Here is a 23,402-nt window from a genome sequence, read left to right on the forward strand (position 1 = left end):
GAATCAAAATAAAAGCAGGCTAGGGCCTTGTTACCAAAGAGACCTCAGCCTCTCTTCTATACTTATTCCCACAGGTAGAACATCATGCATGTGAAGCAGACTACTACTACTTCAAAATATTTGTTAATGTATGTGCAGAAACATCCCACTAACTATATTCAAAACACCTAAGAAAGTAACCAAAACAAGTCCATATCCTTCTATTTTCAGGTAACGACCTTGTTTGTTAGTTTAACTCTGCATTGTTCTTCCAGTTCCAGATTTGCTATATATCACCCTGGATGGGTTCAGCAAAGAGCTTGCATGCATTTTGGTATTTGGGCTATTGAAAACAAAAAAATGCAAGCCTGTCTTTAAAATGTCAACAAAATGTAATCAAACATGGCAGCACAGTCTCAACATCCCCCACATCATTCTCCATTCACATCTGACCAAGGTGAAAGTTATTAACTGCTTCACATGAGATTTACCTAAGGTTTTAAAGCAAGCAGATAAAAGACTATTCACTTGTTTAAACAGTGCTATATTTGTCAGCATTTAGAAGCCAAGAACTTTTTCTGTAACATCCTCCATCACCTCTTCCCTTATAAAAGCCACAGGATGAACATCAAATAAACTTCTCCCAGAGATGCCTGTCTCTCCCCACTGGCTCTAGAATTGAACCAGCTTCAACTAAGCACCAAGTTTTTAGAGTGCTCAGGGGATGTGAAATGAATCCTAAAGACCATTTTGCTATTCCCACATCTTTTGTTCTGAAATTTCAGCATGGATTCTCCTCTGCCTAACTCCACTAACTGGTCCTTTAGATCTTATCTGGCACCTCTGGAGAACAATAGCAAAGGGCTAAAGTAAAGATGGAACGGCTTTTTCTTCCATGTTTAGTAAAAAAGACCACATCTTGCAGTCTGTACAGAAAAGTGGCTTAAGCCTGCTCCTTGGCAAAATTATTCTCTATTTAGTTTCCACAGTATAATTTTCAAAAACATCCATGTGAAAATGCAAGCACGTGCACCAAGGATTATTTTGACACATGGTATCCATCATTTGGATTTACTAATTTTCCAAAATAAACTGTTTTGTCAGTTTCCCTATGCATGTGAATTTTTGAGTAAAGGCAATGTGTAATGTTACAAGACACATTCATGTGCTGACCTTTCACAAAACCAAAATTGTTAGTAAAGCTAGGGTGGTGGGAAGCACTCTGTTTCCATTTTGGCCACAAGACTAAAATGCCCAGATTTGAAAAGAGAAGCTGACCAGCACTAGCTTGCGGCCTAATTCTGCTACCTCACATGAGTGATCTGACTGAGGACACAGCATTAACAAAAGTTACTTGTACAACAAAATATTTACATAAATAGATCCTTTCAGAAAATTTATCTGCGTATGACATTCACAAACCAGGCCTATGCAAGTAAGAGTAACTAACTACAGCTTATTTCCAGATCTAATTCCAGAGGCTCTATGGTCCTTTAGTCTGGCACAGGTATTTCCACAGCACACACTCACAGAGCCAAGTTTTGTGTATTCCTTCCTATTCCTATAATCACAGTTTAACACCCACTTTTACACAATATCCCCTATTACTTCCCATTCATAGGGTATTTACACACATTCAGTTTATTGACAGACTGAATTCTTCCTTACTTGACAAGATTTATTTTTTCTTTAAATGTTTTGTATTTCCAGTTAAATACTACACTGGATTTGAATGTATTTAGAAAACAAAATTCTGACCCTCATACATATAACCAACCAGCAGCTTCGGGACCAGGTCCTGTTCTCCTACTCCTCAAGGCAGCAAAATCTAGTTTTGCCTGCAACGATGAAAAGCCTTTAATTGGCAGTGGGTAATCCCGGTACCTCTCCATGAATTATATTAGCAAAGCAAAAAATTCCTGCTCTGTGGACTCTTAACTTCCATTTTCCTACAGCTGCAGTGTTCAGAACAGGCAAAACACTCTGAGGGTCTGAAAACATATCTAATTTGTCTCTGCTTCTGGGTAGTCAACTCTGGACAACAACTTTGGAACTGTCAAGGATCATCATCAATTAAGTCCATATTTAGAAAGTATTTCTGAAAACACAGTTATAGACAAAACAGTAACACTGAGCAGCTTTTAACTAAGAATCTTTCACAGAGCTAAGTGAAACCCTTATACAGTCCTTGTGGCATGGTCTGGAGCTGCACTCATCCTCTCCTAGGAACTGCTGTGGCTGCATGACTGGAGCTGTACGCGGCCATTACTACTGGAGATCTTCAGTAATCCCATACCATATTGCAGCTTCCAACTCCACTTCTTCTGGAAGATGTAAAGGAATACTTCTCCCTCCCTGCCCCCCTTCCCTCTCTTCCCCATCCCTGCCACATACAAAAATCCACTTATTCCAAAAATCCAGGCATGAAAAAAATAATAAAACTTTTATTCTCATTGAAGCACTGCTCCTACATTAAACAGTATCAAGTAAAAGCACTCTGTAAGGGGGAATAATCAATTTATCTTCTTATGAGTATCTGCATATAGAAATAATTAAACAATCCTTAAACTGTATAATCAGTCTTTTTAGCAGAAAGAAGTTCATTCTGGAAGGACACAGAACTTCCTACCCACACTGCTCCAGAGTGTGCCTGTCAAGGACATCTGACTTTGAACCTATTGTATTACATGACTCAGTAATAGGGGTTAGTGTTTTCCGTTTGCAGTTTCTGGCAGGATCCCCAAAGTAATTTTAAAGTAAAAGGTTAAATGCTGGTACTTGTCAACTGTGAAGACATACAGTGCCGTAACAATATGAAATAGCTTCCTTACAATTAAATTAATTTCATCAGGTATTTAAGTAGGGGTTGCAAATATTATGCCTTTGGGTAACTTGAAGAAATACCTAAATGAAGTGCAATCATTTTCTGTCACTGCTGTGTCTGAAGCGCAATACAAACCTGGCCTTCAAATCCTTTCAAACCAAATGATTCAAATACATGTAGGTCCAACAAACTTTTGAATATTTTTGTTTCCATTAATAGCCTGTTTTTGTTAAATTAGCCATGTTGTTAAAAAATTACATTTTTGTTTACAGCGCTAGTCTGCTTTTTTTTTCCCCAAAATATGTGAAGTAGCCGTAAATCAAGCAATAATGATGCTTCCAGATAATCACACAAAGAATCAACAACTCTGACTAAAAAGAGGCAGTACTGGATGAATTAACACCCCCCTCCAGGTTAACCTTCCTCGAATCAAACTGTCAAGTGGTAAAATTATTTCTCTTTTATAGGTCCATAGAAAAAGGCTTGGGAAATAGAACACACCTGAAACAAGGGAAACACAATAAATGATCCATAACTTCTGGGAACTGAAGGCTCACTCCTAACCCCAACGAACTTGAGAACAAGACTTTCATAATCTTCAAGACATATATCTAATTCTTAGAACTATTTTGATTAAGGAGTGAGAATTATGAAAGTATATGAAAGTATATTTAGCCAGAATTCTGAAGCAGTCTGGGCCTGTGGCTAAGGCTCTGGCCTGGATTCAGAGGATGAACTAACAAGACTTTCATAAGTTTCCCTGGTTCTAATACTCTTGCACACACTTAACTTCTACATGTTTCAGTTTCCTCAGGTGTAAAGGGACAATAATGATGCTTACCCTAATTTGAAATGTACTTAGACATTTGTCAATAAAACCACTTCATAGTTATTTTTTAATTTAATTCATTTTCGCATTTGTTAAGTAAAACAATATTCTCAAATGCTGCTCCTGTTACATTAGGAGGTCAATACAAAATCCTATGCCTGGATCATTGTTTGAGGCGTTGCAGAACTTAAAAAAAAACCTGAATGCGATTAAAGCTTTGACTCAGCATAGTCTTACAAATGAACTCAATTTAAGTGATGGGATTATCCTTATATTTAAAATTAAGCATATACACAATTTATGTGTTTAAATGCAGATATTCATATTGGCTGCAAGAAACACACTGCATACAGAAACAAAACAAGAATAAATCTTAATTTTCCTGTGCAGATGTAGGTGACAACCCCCCCTCTCCTAGCCTTGTAACTTGTCGTCCATTCATCAGCTGGTGTGCTTATTTTCACTATATGTGATGTGACTAGCAGAACTTAGGCAATGAAAACTTTTTAATCAAGTGAAGATCTTTTGAAGAAAAAAGAGGACCTGCTCCACTTCTCAGAATACAAGGTCAAGAGTTGCATACACCCATTTAGAGCCCAGTTTCATTTAGTTAAGTTTACAACTCAGAAAATGAAACATTTCTTCATACAACCTGTGAAAACCACTACCACATAGAGTTACTGAAATAAATAATGTTTTGGCAGTAACAGAAACAGAAGTAGGTAAGCATATTACCATCAATAATGTATGTAATTAGGCAGATTATAACTCTGTACCAGATCACACAGCCCACATGAGTAAATCAGAGAGAAGTTACTTCCCTCTGATGCATACCACTACTCTTACCCCCCGACAAAGCATTACAGGAATGTGGTTTTATGCACTCACCTTCCATCAGAGTATCAAGGTTTTTAACCAGTAGATATATGAGCAGTCCTGTATTTCAGTACCTAGAACACAGAAGCAGAAATTAGTTTCTTACTATCAGGAGTTGTCCCTCCAGCCTCACATTGTAAGATAGGAGTGCAGTAAAGACTAACAATAACTTGGAATAACACATACATTGCTATGGAGTAAGAGGTGGAAAAGTAGCAGAGATTTTTGAAGGATTAACTCAGCTCACCTCAATTTTATCAACTTCAATGAAGGGCATTATCTTATACTTACTTCAAGACCAAAGGCAGTCCTACCTCTGCCAAACATTTCTCCAGAGACATGGCCCTCTCAAAACCTCTGAGCTCCCTCTTTGTACTCCTGGGAAATGCCCTGGGGAACGATGGGATATGTCATCTTGACTTCAAAGTGCTAACAGCATTTATTAGTAGTGGAAATGAGCTATTCCTACACTCCAATGAATTAATAGGAAACTAGGAAGAAAAGAGAAACTACATATTTATTCCCGATTTGTTATTTATTTCCCTTGTTTATTTCCCTTCACTCTTTCTCTACAGAGGCAGAATATGCTCGTTTCTTTTCCACTTTCCAGGCTCAGTTAGAGAAATAGTCAGTTTACATGAGACTTAGAAGACAAGTCATGGGAGAAGCAAGGAATGAAGCACACATCAGCAGAGAAGATGATACTTGAAACTGAAAGGTGACAGGGCAGTGAAGCTGCCTGCATGGCTTCATCAGTGCAAGGCACAGCTGTAGACCAAACACTGAACTGTCTTTAAAATGATGAAAGGAAACAAGTCAAACTATAGGCAGCCTTTTCCATTCTGCCTTTGTTACTTCTTATGTATGCCCAAGACTACTTTTTTTTTTTTTTTTTTTTTTTTTAAGCAAAACCAAAAATCACAGCTAGGTTTCTTTCTCCCTTCCAGTGGAACAGTAAGCTTGCTTTGTCCATGACCCCTGCCACACAGCCACAGTGCCTCTGCTTTCTTCCAGATGCAGAATTCCTTCTGGGATGATGACCCCATGCTAGCCACGGGCAGATGCTTCAGCACTCACCTGGTGAGGGCACTCCCTACATTTGCTGCAATCCATTTGGCAACTGGAGGTAGATTATAATGTCAGTCAAACAGAAACTTATCTGCATTCCTCAGACGGCCAGGAGGTTACCTGAAAGCTAGGTTGTATCTGTAGCGATACATATATACACCTCAAATGTCTGTCATTCCATGGTAACTACTTCTGTGTGTGCTCTTACACACCACTACCTGTCATAAGTATGAGTTAACCTTCTGTCCTCTACAAGTAACCACATCATGAAGGTCCTCTTATGGCAGAACCAGAGCAGTGACAAAGGCAGTTAACACAGCATACCTTATGGACTGTGGTTTCCCTTTCATTTGTACCTCCTAGTTACTTATTTTTTTTACCTGCCTGTCCTTAAGCATGTGAAGTACACCAGCAGCTGCCAAACAAGATAAAGCTGTTTCCTTACATTGTTTTGTAAGACCATTCCAAAATAAGAGAGAACATCACCTGTGTCAGGAGAAAAAGCTGGGGAAAGGAGAAGGCAAGTAAACATGAGAAAATGAGGGAAAGTGGAAAAATATGAACTGTTATAATCTGTAGGCATCAGGAGTTTGGGTCTGATGAGAGACTGGGAGAGAAAGAGAGCTGAAGCTTAGGAATGGAACAGTGATTTAGCAACAATATCTGACAAGATCAAAACTAAGATAGGAAAAAAAAAAAAAAAAAAAAAGGAAAGACTCAAGTAAGGATATCTTTTCGGCTTAGTAAGGTAACTCTTCCAGAACGCTATGGGTTAGATTTAGAGCTTTTGGATTAAAATAGTTTCACTGGAGTTAAGAACAGAGTCAGCTTCTTAGCTCAGAAGGAAATTTCCATTCAGGAAATTCATCATCACAGCTTTCAGTACCAATCAAGAGGAAAAAATGGAATTCATTTTTATTTTTTTGGAATTGCACAGGAAGTCAGTAGAAGGAAGGGCTGATTATTCCACATAGGTATAAACTGTGGGGTGCATCAGCCCTGACAGCACTACAGCCATGCTTTGTTCTAAACCATCAATAAAGAAGCCGCAGTTAATGATGAGGTCACATTCAAAACTGCTAAATTCTTTATGGCCTTTTCATGTCACAGGACTACAGCACTAGACAAGGATTTTTATGAGCTAGTCTGCAACTGCTTTATTAAGCTATTCAAAATAATCTAGTTATTTCCATGTTTCATACAGATGGCTACAGCTTTCTCATTAAGATACAATCAATTTACATTAATTTAAAAATAAGTTTTTAAGTTATACCAGCTTTATCAAACTCTCACTCTATTTTCACATTTATAGATTCCACTCCCCTATTTTGTCAGGTTCAAATAGTTTAGTTCCATATCCAGTCAAACTTGATTCCTTTTGGGAAGCCTAAACAACTGTATATTTAGCTCTCTGGGTTTATTTTGTTAACAACTACGCTGCTTGCTTTTAATCCTCCTACTGCAATGGCCATTTTCTAGAGAACTGAAATTCGGTGAACTTACCATTACCTTTATGCACCAAAGGTAAGATACTATTAAGCCCAACAGAGAATGGAATACAGCCTTAGAGAAATCAGCAATGTTAGATGTTAACTCAGCATCAGAAATTATATGGGTTCTGGTCTTTGCATGTTGAAAAAGAAATAGCAGACTTGGGGGGAAGGGGGGGCGGGGGAGAGGAGAGCGAGAGCGAGCACGTGCAGCTAAAGTGACCAATGGTTTCCAGCAGTTGACTTTCAAGGAGAGACCAAAAAGTCTAGGATTTATCCATTTGGAGAGAAGATCTAGGGGGAATACAATCAGGATTCCCAAAATTATGAAGGAAGTGTGAAAAATTAATATAGAAATTTTATTCACAGAAATCCTGCAATTTAGGGGCTCTTAGGAGGCACTGAATGATCATGTAATACAAAACAGATAAAGGACTTCTTTACCCGGTGGAGAGTATACTTCCTCACCTTGCTGCCACAGGAGGTGGCAAGGGCAGAGTGTACCAGCAGGTTCAGAAAGGGATTATACAAATTCATAGACAATAGGTCCATAAGTGGATAACATACAATGATTATTGGTGGGCTGTACACACTGATATGCCTATATAACAACCACACATGCTGGGGAGTCTAAGGAGAACAGACCACAGCAGGTGGCTAGACCCATGTGCACTCCCTATAGAGCATCTCCTCTTGCCACGGTTGGAGCCATAGAGCTCCTCTGATCCAGTAAGACATTTCTTATCTTCTTCTTTAGATGACCTTAAGAAAACGGTCGCTTTATTTAACTATTCACTAAGAAAATATTAGCTGACCTATATACCAGAAACTTCAAGATAGCCGCACACAGGTCAGATTATTTGTGAAAAATGCAGCCAAATTAGGATGCTAGAGGACAGCTGTGTAGAAATGTTGACTGCATTAATGTGCATTGCATATAGATTAGGAATGCATAAATAAAGGAACTGTATTTCTGTATTTAATTTGGAAGATCTGATCAACAGCGTTACTCATGTTTATCTGGAGTACAGTGCACTGGTATATATATGAAGAGTTATTCACAATTCAGTAATTGTCCCAACTGCAGAAGTCATACAAAATAAAAGCTTCACGTGGAAAACTGTTGCTGTGTCAAACCAGTATGCAAACTTTGAGATTGTGGGTTCTACTTTTTTTTTTAAGACATAACATTGAGAAAAACATCACCATCCTTCCTGTGAGTAATGAGCAGAGCAAGTTCCCTGAAGAAAAGCCCTTCTTTCAAGAGCTGTTCTCCTAAAACCACAAGGAGCATAGAAATATATCTTAAGTAATGCATCTCAAATTTTTCAGGATATATTACAAACACAGCTGCACAAACGTTAGCATATAAAAAAAGAATTTTAGCCAATTAGCACGCGAATCATCATTTAAAAGCCCCTTTGGTGTAATTTTTTGTTTCAGTCAGAAGAACTTAAATTTCAATTGCAACTATTCTGGGATATTTATTTTATGGTAATCCACTTTTCAAAAGTTTGAATCTACTTTATTTTCACTGAAAAATATGTTACTAAAAATGAAACATCTGGCTAAAAGAAGAGTTTTGGCATTGCTGGGCTTTAAAAATCTTACATATATGAACCTAGAGTGTATAGTGACGCACACATAAAAAGGAGAAAACTTAAGGAGAAAAGCTGTCATGGGCTTAATCCTGCCAGCAGGACAATTGTTTTTCTTCTGAAATAGAAGTATTACAGCAGCTTTTGGAGGATTTCAAGAGTACAACTTATCTTAACCAGAGAATATAAAACACTGATTGACATCTATATAAATTTCCACACAGCATATTTATTTTCATACATTGCTGCATTCTATTGTTATGAATGGGAAATACTTATGAAAGATTCTTCTTTGAATACCACATCATTCTGATTAGACCATGAATATGCTGACAATTTTATCAACAAGATTTTGGCTGTGTATAAATTAAGAGTCTCCTTTTAATGGGAAGAAAATTATTCTGGTTGCAGGATACCTTCCTTCCTTGGGTGCTCAGAGGTGGAAGTGGGTAAGAAAGGACTTTAGCAAACATATTTCTGAGCAATTTATAAATGCAAGTTAAACTGGGAATGTGAAATGTTTTCTTTATTACAAAGTAAAAATGAATAATTTAAATGGTCCATCTAAATGCAGAAGTATGCCATTTCTACTATTAATTGGTGAAAAATAAATATTACAAAAAATTATAACAGAGCATGTGAAAATCTGGAAATCCATGAAATTTTCAATAAATGTTGGCACTGTGGAGCAGCTTCTAGTTCTGCACACTGATTTGCTAGTCTTTCAGAGGGGTAATGACAGATGACCTTTATTGAAGCTTTAATGCCTCCACTTCCGAAACCATAAGGATTTGTTAAGTAATATCTTAAGGCATTACCGATTCTCAAGTTTAACTACTGAATGAAAAATAAAATCTCATGCGATTTCTAGATACTCCTTAAAACAACTGCCATCCAAATCCTAACAAAAGGGGAATAAATTAGAATCAAGCACAAAATTATGAAGCTCCTCCATAAGACTTTTGGGTCATGCCATCAGCTTCATCCACAGAAAGGTATGCTATACTATTCCTCTAATAAACTAATACAGCTCTAATAAAACTAGTCAGTTGTCCTTATTTCATCCCACTATGCTTGTCTGAGAACCTGGCTTTTCTGTTCATTATAAATCTAAACTGCAGCTCAAATTTCCTCAAGGCCAGTTTATATCGATTTGTTTGTGTTTAATTGTTGTCTTTTAAATTGCACTGCTTTTCTGGTATTTTCTCCCATGGATATATTTATAAGTCACATCTCAAATTTCATTTTTCTAGGCTAAATAAATCATTGCCAACTTAGTTTCTTCTTACAGATAAGCTTATAATTCCCATGATCCTGGTAACTCTTCTATGGATTTGTTGCAGCTTGAGTTCCCATTTTTTTCAACAAGGAAAATTGGAGTTGTACGTGGTATTCAGATACAGCTTTATCATGCCTTTTTGGGCACAAATACTTCCTTATTTCAGCTGGGAAGACTTGGTCAATCTCAAATTCCGTTTGCCCTTTTGTGCCTGGAACATATTGCTGGCTACTAGCTATCCTGTGATCACCTAATATACTCAGGTCTGTCCCTTCCTCCATTGTTTCCAGACAATTGAGCTTCCAGTTTATATCAGAAATTGTCAGTGATCCCAAAATGCCTGACCTTGCACTTAATTCCATTAACTTTCAGCCTGTTCCTATTACTCCAAACCTAGAGGTCATCCATTGCTTCCTGTAAGATATTCCTGCCCTTTCTGCATTAGCAATGGGTCCCCAACTGTGTATCATCATCAAATTTCTTCAACATTCTCTGCCTTTGTATGCCAAACTCATTAATAAAAGTATAAAACATATCCAGTCCCTTGACTGATCACCGAGGAACTTCATTTGTAACCTTCCTTCCTGCCTCGTACTTCCCCTCTTTACAGAACACACTCCCCTCTCTCCTTCAGGCAATTCCTTACCTGCAGTGCCTGTGCAAATCCCCACCCCCTACAGCCTAACGCTACGAGTCCCCTGTTGCTCTCTAACAAATGTTTTGCTGCAAAACATCTAGAACAGATATACTTTTTTCTAGACAAGCTATTGTTTTAAATACCTGTTTAATGAGCTGTGGGCACATCTCACATGTTGGCACTATTTTATTTTTTTTAAATATCCATCTTTAATTGTATTTTAATACTTGTTCTCAATCCTTGAAAGCATGTTATATCCACTACAGGAGGGAGTATGGAGTGGCACACAGATTCAGATCCTGAATTGTATGTAGTCTTGAAGAATATTTTAAAATAATTTTTCTTCCTTGATGCCTTTCTACCAACGGATTGGAAGACAGAGTGTATTACACAGAGATTGTTCAGTACTTTCTAATTCCAGATCATTTGACTGAGATCTTTACTAGAAAGAGATGACAGACAAGAAAAAGCTTCTACACACATGGGAAACAAAATAAAATAACACTTTAGTTGAAAAGAGGTAACTTGAAGGAAATACAGTTGAACAGGGAATGACTAGTCATCATTTTTCACAATAAGAGTAAAGTAGGAGTACTATGTAAAATAATGCAAAACAAACAAAAGAATTTGTTGCCATAGGACATGTGGAAGTCCAAAGTAAGAACATCTTATGAAAGGGATTTGGCCAATTTATGAAAGATAGATATGCCCATGTCTATTAAACACAATAATCCAGCACAAGATATTCTTAAACTGCCAATTTTCAAAATTTCAGAGGGTCTATACCTGACCTTAAAAGAAATGGCCATTGTTGGTACTTCATTAAATGAGTATCTGGTCTGACACTGATTTTCTCTGTAAAACATGTTTGGGTGGAACACCTAATACAGCTAATTCATTTAATCATCTCCAATTATATCATCCATGGCCGTAAACAGAAATTGGGCCCCTTAATCAATACATAGGAAATATCCCTTACAAATTAATGGAACATATTTCTGTACTCTATTCATCCACCCACACAAAATTCCAGAAGACTGTACAATCCTATTTTATCATGCTTCTCAACAATTTACTCAGCTCTCTGCTGAAGTGAACTTAGTCCCACATCCCTCTTACACAGCACAGAAACTATTTCTTCCCTTTAACTTTTACATTATTTGAAATTGTGTAATAACAAAACATAAATAACTACTCATGTATTGAAAGCCATGAAGATCAATTTTACAGGAAACCTTAGCACTTTGATCTACTTAAGTGAAGCATCTCGTGTCCAATACAAACTCTATTTGACAGCATACCTGTAAGATCCAACACACTCTGGAGAGTTCAAACTCAGAAAAAAATATGTTTCCTGCAAAGGAGGCTGTGGGTGGAAGAGAGATGGGGGCTGAATAATTTTCCTCCCAAAATCAAGGAATTGTTTTGGCTTCTTCTTTGCTGAGGTCATTTTGTGTCTGCATAGATAATAATAAATAAATACATTGTAATCACTGTGGATTTGTGAGGCAACTGAAGGTATTTGGGCTCTTGCAGAAAGCAAGGCTGGGAAAATAAGCTGGCAATTTTTTTGATGTGTCACATGCCCAACTAAAACAAGCTTAAGTATAATTTCCCTTATTCATCTATACTTAAAAAAAACCTGAACAAACAAAAAAAAAAACACCAACCACAGCTGGCATTAAACCCATAGTGTGTGGGCAGCTATATTATGTGCCCACTTTGCAGACTTCAGGAGGAGCACTCAGACTGGTTACAACACTGACAAAGCATATCCTACCCCAGTTGATTCTCACACAACCTTGGCAACCAGTTCCCTTCCTGCTTATTTTTCTGTCTTAAGTTAATGTTCCAAATCCTACATCACTAGCTACACCCTGCTAATTTTGTGTCATACTTATGAACACAATACAGTCATTAGAGGGTTTCTCCACATGAGCCACCACAGAAATAAACCTCACATTTTATTTTGTTTTGGTTTTCCTGGAAGGAAAAGTTCTTGATGTTGCATCTTAATTTGGATATCTATTGACTGGTGTAGCAAGCTGTCTCTACCTCTAAGATCCCAGCTGCTTCCTCTACAGATGTTAAACTTTTTGAAGCTTCTATAGAAAAAGGCCAAGGTTCAAGATATTAGGAAATAATACCATGATATTTCCTGAAGTGGACCTTATAAGGTCAACTCACCCTGCCACATCACCTTATGAATACTGTGATTTGCTGAAGTGATTTTCAAACTCACATTAAAATAAGTATTGTTTTTTCCTTAGCAATGCCTTTCCCACCACAAGAACAGATTACTGGAAGCTACTAATGGTGCTATTTCAGTCCTAAGTTCCCCTCATCTACAGCTTTGGCATATAAAAGGACATAGGGACCTGCTTTGGGACCCCTACCAACATGCTATACAAGAAATACATACCTCAGGCTTCACGCCAGCTTTTTGCCATTGCATCTGTACATTTCTTTAGGTAGACTTACTTAAATGAAAAAGACACAGTACGTTGCTTTTCCATTTTTAAGTTCTCCAAAGGATTCTAGATCTCATCCTTGTACTTAAGCCTTACAGAGACAAGAGACAGGGAAGGAGACACAAGGAAACCCAGCCATTTCAGTTACAAATGCAGAGCTTTTAAGCGGTCAATGAATTGAATTTGCCTCGCCCCCAAACATAAACTACTGGAAAACAGCCAGATCTTTCACATACAGTGAAAATAAAGTTTTGGCTGACTTAGGCAGGAAGAACTCAACAAATGCAGTGAACACAATAAAAACTTTTGGAACAATATTAGCAGCCTTATAGGATTCCACATTCAAAGCTGACAAAAAGATATTCTTAAGAAAAAAAAATTCTTGTATCTTCCCTACAGATGGTGGCACATCTCTAAGGATATCCATGAACAAGGCCCAAAAATTAACCCCTACTTGATTGATGAACATGGCATTTCTCTGTTGCTGATGTTACAGTCAGAGGTGCCAGTTTACTTAACAGCAAGTACTTTAAATTATCTTAGTGACATGACTGAGCATTAACTACCACAACTACTAGTTGAGGTCCACATCAGAATGGGAGTGAGAACATGGACCTTAGTACTGAAAGACCAAACAAGACCAGGACCCCTTCCTCTAAGTACTGCCAAAGCCTGTGTACACTGAAGTAGTTTAAGACGACAGCACAGACAAAGGGAGGGGATGGCACATACAAACAAGCAGAATGAGCAGCATGAGACCACTTACAGTCATGCTAGTTCTACATGTTTTTAATTTTCATGGGTAAGACAGTATGCCACTATCAGGAGCTGAGCTAGCTGCAGTGAAAATGGGTTGCCTTTAATTTCCCATTCTTGCTTAGCAGAAGACCCAGAGCACTACAAAAGTGTATTTGCCCACCTACAAGATTTTACAAGGTTTTAAGGGCCAGGAACAATATATTGCAAAACATGGGTTTATGCTGTGAAGTTCCAGCCTCCCTGAAGTCCACAGCAAAATTCCCATTGACTCAAGCAGAGGCAAAACTTCCTATCAGTTCCCAAGAGGTCAACTGTGCTGAGAATTGTGAGCTGTGTGCATTGCAAAGAGTGAGTATCACCAACCCTTCAGCTTGCACTCACTCTTCTTGCGATTGTTTTTGCATGTGGTGGTTTTAGCTTTGCATGCTTTACAGATCAAGAAGCCACCACAACATTCTGGTTTTGTTTTATTTATTTCATGCAATAATGAGGCACACTTAGTTTCTGTTTTCCAACCAAAAGTGCTGCAGGGATGGAAATTAGATAAAACCTCATAATTCATCTGTTTTCCCACCCCCACCACGTAAGCTCTCTTTGTAATTACCCATTTGTTGCAGCTCAGTTACTAAAACTTTTCCCTGCTCCAAATAAGCTTCAAATCTTGTTTCTTCAGCTTCAGTTACACATTATCAACAGAACTTAAACTGTTCCTGCCTTACTGATGCATGTGTGGAATCTGAAGACAAATTTAGATTCAGATGAATTACTGTCCCCATAAGGACAGTAGGTGACCATGGAAAGACACCACAGTTCTTTGGCAGTGCTGCTCCTGACAGCTACCACCATCAGACCCTCTGACCTCCACAGTCACATAGCAAAGAGGAGGAGATGAGGATGATCTGCATAAACGGATAGAGCCTGAGCTGTAGGAAATTTTGCAAGTTTGGTTTGCACAGGTTCTTGTGAATTTTTCCTTTGATTTTTCCATATACGTGTTTTTGCACCCCCTGAATTTCGCTTTTGAGTTTCAGGTTTGAACAAGAATGTTAAAAGCTCAAATTGAAACTCACTTGAAACCATCAGGTTTCATTTGCAAAACCATAAGTGGGCTTCAAGTCATTTGAAAGGTGCAAATTAAGGAATTTAAGTGAAACTTACAACAGACAGTTTTATATCTAAACACAGAGCAAAACTTGAAAGTAGGCAAGTTTTGTGTGGTTCTGTAGGAAACATTTCATGCAGCAGTTCTCCTGGGCTTACTCTTGGTGTATGCGGAGAAATGTATTCTCTGCACTCGCCTAAGACGTTGCAATACTCTAATATGGAAGATTATTTTTTCTTTAAACCTCTGCTTAATATCTCTCTTCCTTACTCTCTCTGGAGCAGAACCAGCACCAAGACCTTTGGGCAATGAACTTTTATAATAATTCCCCAGAAATCTCCTCTCCTATTTTAGGACCTAAGGGGTTCCTTGCTCATGGTTATGCACCATCTGTCATTATCTACAAAGACTAAAATGCCAAGGATTGCCTTCAGCTGTCAGCTCTGCCCCTCTGAACAGGGTGTTACAGGATGTCTCATTCAGCATCTGCAGTCACAGGAGAGGGGAGATTCTTTTATTCAGAGCAGGGAATAGCCTCCACAGCTGCAGAACACAGGAGGCCCAGGGAACTTCCTAAGTCCAGCAGCTGTGGAAGCAAATTTTGGCTGGATCGGTCCATTATTGTTGATGTACATAAGGCCTGAAAATCAGTTTCAGGAAACAGCGCACATGAAGAAAGGCTCATGGTCTTATTTTTCATATTTAGCTATGCAACATATAATAGTTAAACCTTGTTTTGACGTTATGCTCAAAATTGTTGGTATTAATGAAAACTTATGCCAGGTCTTCCAGTGAAGTCATATTTAAAGGAAAACTCAGACCTGCCACCCCCTCCCTTTTCAACTAAACCAAACCACCAGTGCAGTAATTATGACTTGAAAAAGTCACAAGCACGAAGCTAAACTGAGTTAGACATCTCTTCTTTCATACTGTAGTACGTGTGAAGTTAGGAGCATACAATTTCTACTCTTGCTGTGACTTACTGTGACGAGCTAGTGACCAACTACTTACCATGCTAAATTACCTAGAAGCATAGCTGTGCGCCCAATCCCATTGCAAAAGTTCATCTTTCAGAAGCTTCCTAGGAGACCTACATGAAGACAATGAAACCTAACACAGTGTTCGGCACTACTCTTTTTTTTAGTACTTCCGGCTCTGTCATTATGCGCAGCCCTGAAGATGGAGACATTTCCGTCACTCTGCCACTGAATTGCTGGGGTCTTCTTGTAAACTCCGGGCTGACTCACATTATTTTTGCACCTTGATTTCAACTCCTGTACCATAGAGGCAACTTCTGCCTAATGTCACACAGATGTGTGTTTAGCTCATGACCCTCTGATATTCTCAGATGTAAATTCAGAACATTATTAGCAGTACACGTAACCCCAAAAGACATTTTCCCCCAACACGTTCAGGCAGACATTAGACACGATCTTCCCATTTCCTTCCAGTTTCAGCCTGAGGTGAAGTGGCAAAGACTGCCCCTACAATCTAATGTTCTGCAAAGCAGCAGCAGATTCAGCATTCCCTACTTCATACCCTGCAGAGCAAGCCAAAACCTAAGAAACAGCCTTGCTCAACAGCTGAACAAGAGGCAGAAACAGATCCATTCAGCAAGGAGAGCCAAAGAAGGAGTCAGAGAGAGCGCCAAAGCCACCAGCTTCCTTCTGCTGTCTGTGCAAGTAAGAAAGGAGCCCAGAACAATGGAGGCAGAACAGGATTACACTGGGGTCATTTGATTTAGTTCCCAAATGGCTGCTAACAGATGCCTCTAAGTAAAATTTCCTCTGTGTTGCTGCTGCCTCATCACCGTGGAGCCACATGCCCCATGCTCAGTTTGGCAAACTGCTTCTCCTTGTCTGCTTCATCTACCCAAGCTGAGACACAGGCATTGATGGGCCTATGTGGGGGGCCCAAACTCCACTCACTCCCCTGTGTTTTGGACCCATCCCTAGGACTGGTAATTATTCCTGTGGCAGCACTTGTCTGCCAGAGGGTATCTCATAGCCCACCCCTGTGGGGTTATAAGAAAAGTGCAGCTGAGAAAAGGATTGATATAAAATGGGTCAGCTGACAAGCAGAAAAGGATCAAAGACCACTTGATAAGCATAGGAACAGAGGTACCAAAAGGTACATACAGATCATGGGAAGGGACAGAGAATTTGGGGAACAAGAACATAAAGGGAATACTATGACATGGTGGCTCCCAACACATGGCTTGAAGGCAACACATTGTAATGTTGCTTGTGACACAGGAAATGAAAATGTTCTGAGGACATGGAAAACAAAGTACGACATTGCCAGCAGCATGATACTTGCTTAGTGTTGTTGTTGACAACATGGGTTGGGGAACAGAGCTCTTTGTCTCCCTTAGCTGGAAGATAAAATTACTCCACCTGATTCCCCTCTAAAGTTTTTTTTTGTGGCTGCATCTCTGGCTAAAGGAATCTGGCTCTGAAGCTGGCCTGCTCTAGCTGGCTACAGCATGTATAGGCAAACTCTGCAGCCAACATAGAACAGTCACAGCCCATTTCCCAACAGACAAGTGAATACCACACAAAATGTCACCAGCACTACCTGTGGCTGAACTAGCCCCTAATTCTTGGTGCTGCTCATTTTGGTGCTCTTGCCAAGGAGATGGTGACAGACACACAGAGAGATGCTCACTGCTGCTTTGGGGGCTGATCCTGTTTCTGAGGGCACGATCTTAACTTCCAAAAGTGCAAATCTGCCATGCCTTACAAGTATCCGATACATCACAAAAATTTAAAAAAAAAATCAGATGAAGGAAAAGACCTGTGAGAATAGAAGATAATGAAATTTCTTCATTTCTAACCAAATAAACACTGTAATGTTTATTCTCTGGTCCCCATTTCATGTACATGATGATTTTGAAATATCTCTATTTTATAATATGCAGCAAAATGAATGCTCCTTACACACAGAAATAAACAGCCCTTTTTCTCCCTGCCATGCACACATACACACAAAATTCTACTAAGAAACTTCCTTCCGCATCCTTCCTTTGTGGTTGTGAACTCCTCTGGGTTTGACACAACTCCCAGCAGAGCCACCAGAACACTTGCCATTGCTTTCAGTCAGAATATGATTGTGCCCTTTTCTTGTAGCAGGCAGAGAGTTAACTGAACAGAGTTGAAGACATATTGTAGGAGACAGGAGTAAATCAAATTATATGAAAACATTCCCACGGTTTTGATTTACTTCACAGAAAGAAGCAAAATATTAGACATCTTATATTACTTCATGTTTGCCCAGAGGGCAAATGTGAGGTAAATGTTCAGAAAATTCTAAAAATGTAGCAATAAGCCTCTTCTACTAAGTTCTGTATGAGTTCTGCATTACTGAGAATACAATATTATTCTAAGATGCTGAATAGCAGTCTCTAATCCTGTCTCAGAGGCCAACAGATTCCACCGGCTTAGATGGGCTATTCCTCTGCAAAACTGAAACAGGAAAACTAATTAAAATTGTAAACAGGACTCTAGAGTTGAAGACCTATTGTAGGAGACAGGAGTAAATCAAATTATATGAAAACATTCCCACGGTTTTGATTTACTTCACAGAAAGAAGCAAAATATTAGACATCTTATATTACTTCATGTTTGCCCAGAGGGCAAATGTGAGGTAAATGTTCAGAAAATTCTAAAAATGCAGCAATAAGCCTCTTCTACTAAGTTCTGTATGAGTTCTGCATTACTGAGAATACAATATTATTCTAAGATGCTGAATAGCAGTCTCTAATCCTGTCTCAGAGGCCAACAGATTCCACCGGCTTAGATGGGCTATTCCTCTGCAAAACTGAAACAGGAAAACTAATTAAAATTGTAAACAGGACTCTCGAAGTGGTAAACTGGGCAAGTTTGTAGTGTTGCTGACATCTACTGAGAGAAAGTGAAATCGCACATCTTAGCGAAGTGATGAGGGGATACTTGGCCCTTATTTGTCATTTTAATTTTCAGCTGCATTTTATGCATGCTTGCATACTTATTTATTACTTACCTTGTATCAATATTCACTTGCTTCGTTTAAGGTCAGTGACTCAATAGAGACATTATAGAGAACGTTTAAGAGGAAACATAAGGGACATTCAGGAGACAGCTGTATCCCTTATATAAATTCTGCAGACTTGTTCTTACAGTTCCACAAGTCTGAGTACCCAGACTGACACACGGCATCAGGTATATCAGGACACAGGCCTAATTCATTACTGACTTCACATAAAGCCTTCAAATCGGCAGCTGAAGCCCAAATCCACATAGTACAAAATACTGGATTTAGGAAACCATGTTCCACAAGTGATATTGGAAATTTATGTATCATTTGTTTCCTACAGGAAATTGGTAACTTTGCTAAACTATGGCATGAATAAAAATATCACTGCTAAGAGAATGGTACTCAAAATAACAATTCAGAGATACTTTCTGATCTTTGTGTCTGTTGTCATGATGACATATGGCAGTTACACTATTCAGGCAGTTCAAGAAAAATTTTTTGCAGGTATCTCATGCATTATAAAGCGTATTCTTTCCCCATGCTGAACAAAGAGGAACCCATAGCCATCCTTACAGCCACAGAGCAATAACCACTACTACAGATCTCATGTCTAGAGTTTTCATTCTACAAAGTTAACAGGAAAGATCTGTGTATCTCAGTTTGGGCAACAGCAAAACTAATTTAGGAGGTGGGGGGAAAGAAACAACATATAAAATTCTAATAGAGCTGGAATGAGTCAGGGTGATAATGAATGAGTCAGGGTGATAATGATTGTGAGTGGATTTGTGTTTCTCCACTTCTGGGCAAATTTCTCATCACTGAAGTTACACTGAATTTACAGGATTATAAATAAAAACTAATTTGGCCAATAAATATTTGTGACAGAGCAACACTATCAATAAAGCAACTCACTTTTCTTTTTGTATTAAGAGAAACATCCACATTCAAAATGAAATACCACATTACAAGATTTGATCTGTGATGAAGTTGTTATGAAATGCCCCTCTTACCTTAACAGGGACAGGATTTCAGTGTCTCTATGGGCTTTTCACATTTGTTTCTGCAGATTCTGAAATGGATGGAAACATAAGATAAGATCTTTGGCTCATGTATCTGATGTATAAAATACCCCCAGTAGTCATTCTTGGTCACACAGGGCTAAACCCCAGCTTTTTCATGTGAGTAGGTTCAACGGATAAAGCTGATACACACTCAGCTCCCACTTACGTTCTGCTTTGAGTATCACACATAGATTAAAAACTGTTGAAAACCCTCTCCCAATTGTTCTCTGACTGAAGGTACCTCATTTCCATCTATGGTCCAGTTATCACCTTGAAGTTTTCTTGGTACCTAAAGCTTGGCTTCTACATGCATTCTGACATGCCACAGTCTTGGGAGGGCTAAACAACTCAGCACTTACTTCTCACACCGGGGTCCATCAGGATTCATGCAGTCATCACTTGTGTCTGATCCAGTATACATTCTCATTGCTCACACTGGTCTCCTCAGAAAAAGTAGCTGCAGCCTCGTCTTTCTTTCTGGAGTGGAAAAGGTGGGTTATATAGCTTGTCCACCACAATAATTCTTTGGAGGAAGACTGGAACCCAGTCTTTCCTTCCATGTGTCAGATAGGTTAGAAAGCCAGGCCGTATTCTCCCTCTTCCCGAGGCTTGCTAATCTGGATAACAGCTTCCCCAGAGGAGATAAGCTTACACCAGTACAGAACAGTTTGCAAGCCTGCGGCTAATGAATTCTTCAGAGACATACAAGAAATAGACTTGAAGGGAACAGGCTCTCTGCAATACAGGAATTTAATTCCAGCTGAATTCTACAGTTGCCTAATCATTGGATGGTGTGATTTCAGAGAAATGACAGTCACTTAACTCCTGAAAAGAAATACCTTGGAACCTTTTCTCCTGTCAGGAACCAGAGTGCAAATCTAGAGTACCTGGAGGTACTTCCTTGCTGGCTCTCTTTTTACTTTCTGGTGTGATCTGGACTTGCACAGCTCTTTCAGAAGGGACTTCTTGCATGTTGCATAAGAAGCCTTGGCACTTAACTCATGGCTGTGCCTTTCATTCTGTGCTCAGAGTTCAAAAAACCTCACAGCACAGTGCTCAACACTGTAACATCTAAGTCTCAGAAAGTCTCTTAATGAAATGCCATTTAAATGCTCATATCAATGCACGTTAAATGGGCATTTAGGAGGGTTAAGTATCTAGCGAAGCAAAATCCCACAGCCTGGTACTTGGATGGAGTTCTAACACAGTGTCATATTTAAAAATCCACAGATCAGGAATAAAGATGAGGGAGCAGATATATTTTAACAACTGTTCCTGAACAGAAATCGTTTCCTTATTCTATTATAAATCTATTTCTGATTACCTAAAAAGAATGTTGAAACATTTGGCTTTCTAGAAATAACTTGGTTCCAAAGATGAGTCTCTGAAAAGGCTCATTCTGGCTTGCATTCATCGAAAACCAAGGCACTCAAATTAGTATCAACATTTTGGCAATTCTTATAACAAAGACTGCCAAAAGTATGTTGTCTATCAAATGTACACGGAAGAAAGATGTTAGAATATTAAGAACAGATGTCACAAATATCTTCGAAAATACTCATGGTCCCTAAGTACTCTGCAAGGCAAGATGTACAAAAGCTCATGAAACATGAAATTAATGCATTTTGTCCAAATGCCATATATGTATGTAAACTTACTTATAAAGCATGTACATTTGAAGATGTTAGAAAGCAGGATTGTGTCATAATTTGATAATGGACTTGTATCTTAAAATTCAGAGCTCTAACAGTTCAATAACACATCAAAGACTACTTTTTATAGTCTGTTCTTTAAACCATTTTGTTCTGTTTCAGAGAAGGTGCGCAAGGTTTTCCAGTTATTGAGTATTCATTTATTTACATTTTAATTATTATTCTACTGACAAAAGTAGTTTACCAAAAAAAATCCTATAAGAAAAACATCTACACAACTTAATGAAAGTAATCTTTATCTAAAAATAGCTTATTGTCTAAATTTAAAGGCCACTCAGAAAACCTAAATATTTTGAGAGTTTATTTGAGCAGGCACAGAACATGCTTTCATCCTCTGCCCTAGTTATTTTCTGTACTGACAGTTTCAAACAGTACAAATTAAGTGAGCTTCCAAACAGAAAATTATGGCGATTGGCCAATTTACTTATTTGTAAACATAGGAAGCATTGGATTATTTTTAATCGACAGAATTAAGAAAAGATTTTTATCTCTAGAGCCAATGTTTCCAGATTTCAGGCACAGAAAATCACCTTACACAAATTATGACAAAATTTTCATATACGACAGATTCAGGTGATGGAGTATTTAAAAAAAAAAAAAAAACCAAAAACAACAACAAAAAAACCCCCCACAAAACCAACACACACACACAAACCAAAAAACACAGAAATCCCCCCAAAAAAACCTACTGAATATTTTAAAACTTGCAATAAAATAATGGGCAATGACAACACTGTGTTTCTTATGGGATGACATTTTAAAGCCAACAACCAAGAAACCTGAACACTACAGATTGAGCTAATGCTTCTGATTTTTTAATTTTCTTACTGAAATCAGCATTTCGGTAAGAAGTGGATCACGGCTCTATAAAATATGCCACCAACTTGCATTCACTTGACGAAGCAGAGCTGAACTTACTTTAAGTTTAAACCTGTGTGTATGCTAAACTAAAATAAAGATTTTCTGAGGTAAAAAACTAACTATTTTATGGTAAAAAGACTATGCTGAACTCAGAAACATGATGTTATGGATGATATAAGAGTAACATAGTAACATAATAAAACAATACAACTGTAATGTAATTATAGCAACAACAGCGATGTTTTCTGTTGTTTAAAGTATTTAAAACACTGCTGATTTCTTCTTACCATATAATGCTGACAGGTTAATAGCAACACAATACTGACAACTACAGCAATAATAATTTCTTGGCTAAGGACAGACTGGGGTGCCCTCACAGCTTCACAGGATGCAGTCTGCTGAGCTCCAGCCCCGCCACGGAGGCCGGCTCTCCTCCTGCAGCATAGCCCTGAAAAACATGTTTTATTTCCGTAAGCACCAGCATGTGAGAGGGCTTCACTGAAAAGGGATAGGTTTAAACCTGGTTTTGTGAAGTACACATTTACAGGCTTTGCTGAACTGGGCCCTAAACCATGACTTCTCTTTTTTTAAAATCATCCCCTTACAATTAACAGATGTGAAGGCAAACTTGGCATATACGGATGGCTTAATTTTTTCCCTTTGAATAACCTGGTTATATCCAGTTTCTGCAGCAATTGTAAGAGTGTTTACATTGGGGTTTTTTTTTTTTTTTTCATTTCCCTCTTTTAATAATACGAAGCAGACATGGTGTGTCTGATTTACCTCAGGAGGCAGCGGGAGAGGAAGGGTGCTGCCGGCTCCTCCACGGAATGTGCTGAGGG

General features: G+C 38.5%; 1 long non-coding RNA gene across 2 annotated transcripts; it reads right to left on the minus strand.

The window, feature by feature from the left end:
* Positions 1–4,828: 4,828 nt before the first annotated feature.
* Positions 4,829–23,064, minus strand: LOC118452808. Of its 2 annotated transcripts, none has more exons than XR_004842664.1 (4): positions 22,848–23,064; positions 20,347–20,464; positions 19,937–19,995; positions 4,829–4,898 (listed from the first exon to the last, which is right to left on the minus strand). It is a non-coding gene; the product is annotated as an uncharacterized LOC118452808 (long non-coding RNA). The 2 variants fall into 2 exon arrangements; XR_004842663.1 differs by lacking the exon at positions 4,829–4,898 and adding an exon at positions 17,373–17,708.
* Positions 23,065–23,402: the final 338 nt, after the last annotated feature.

Source organism: Egretta garzetta, unplaced genomic scaffold (genome assembly GCF_000687185.1).
Source record: "Egretta garzetta isolate BGI_Z169 unplaced genomic scaffold, ASM68718v1 scaffold287, whole genome shotgun sequence".
In the NCBI taxonomy this organism is placed as follows: domain Eukaryota; kingdom Metazoa; phylum Chordata; class Aves; order Pelecaniformes; family Ardeidae; genus Egretta; species Egretta garzetta.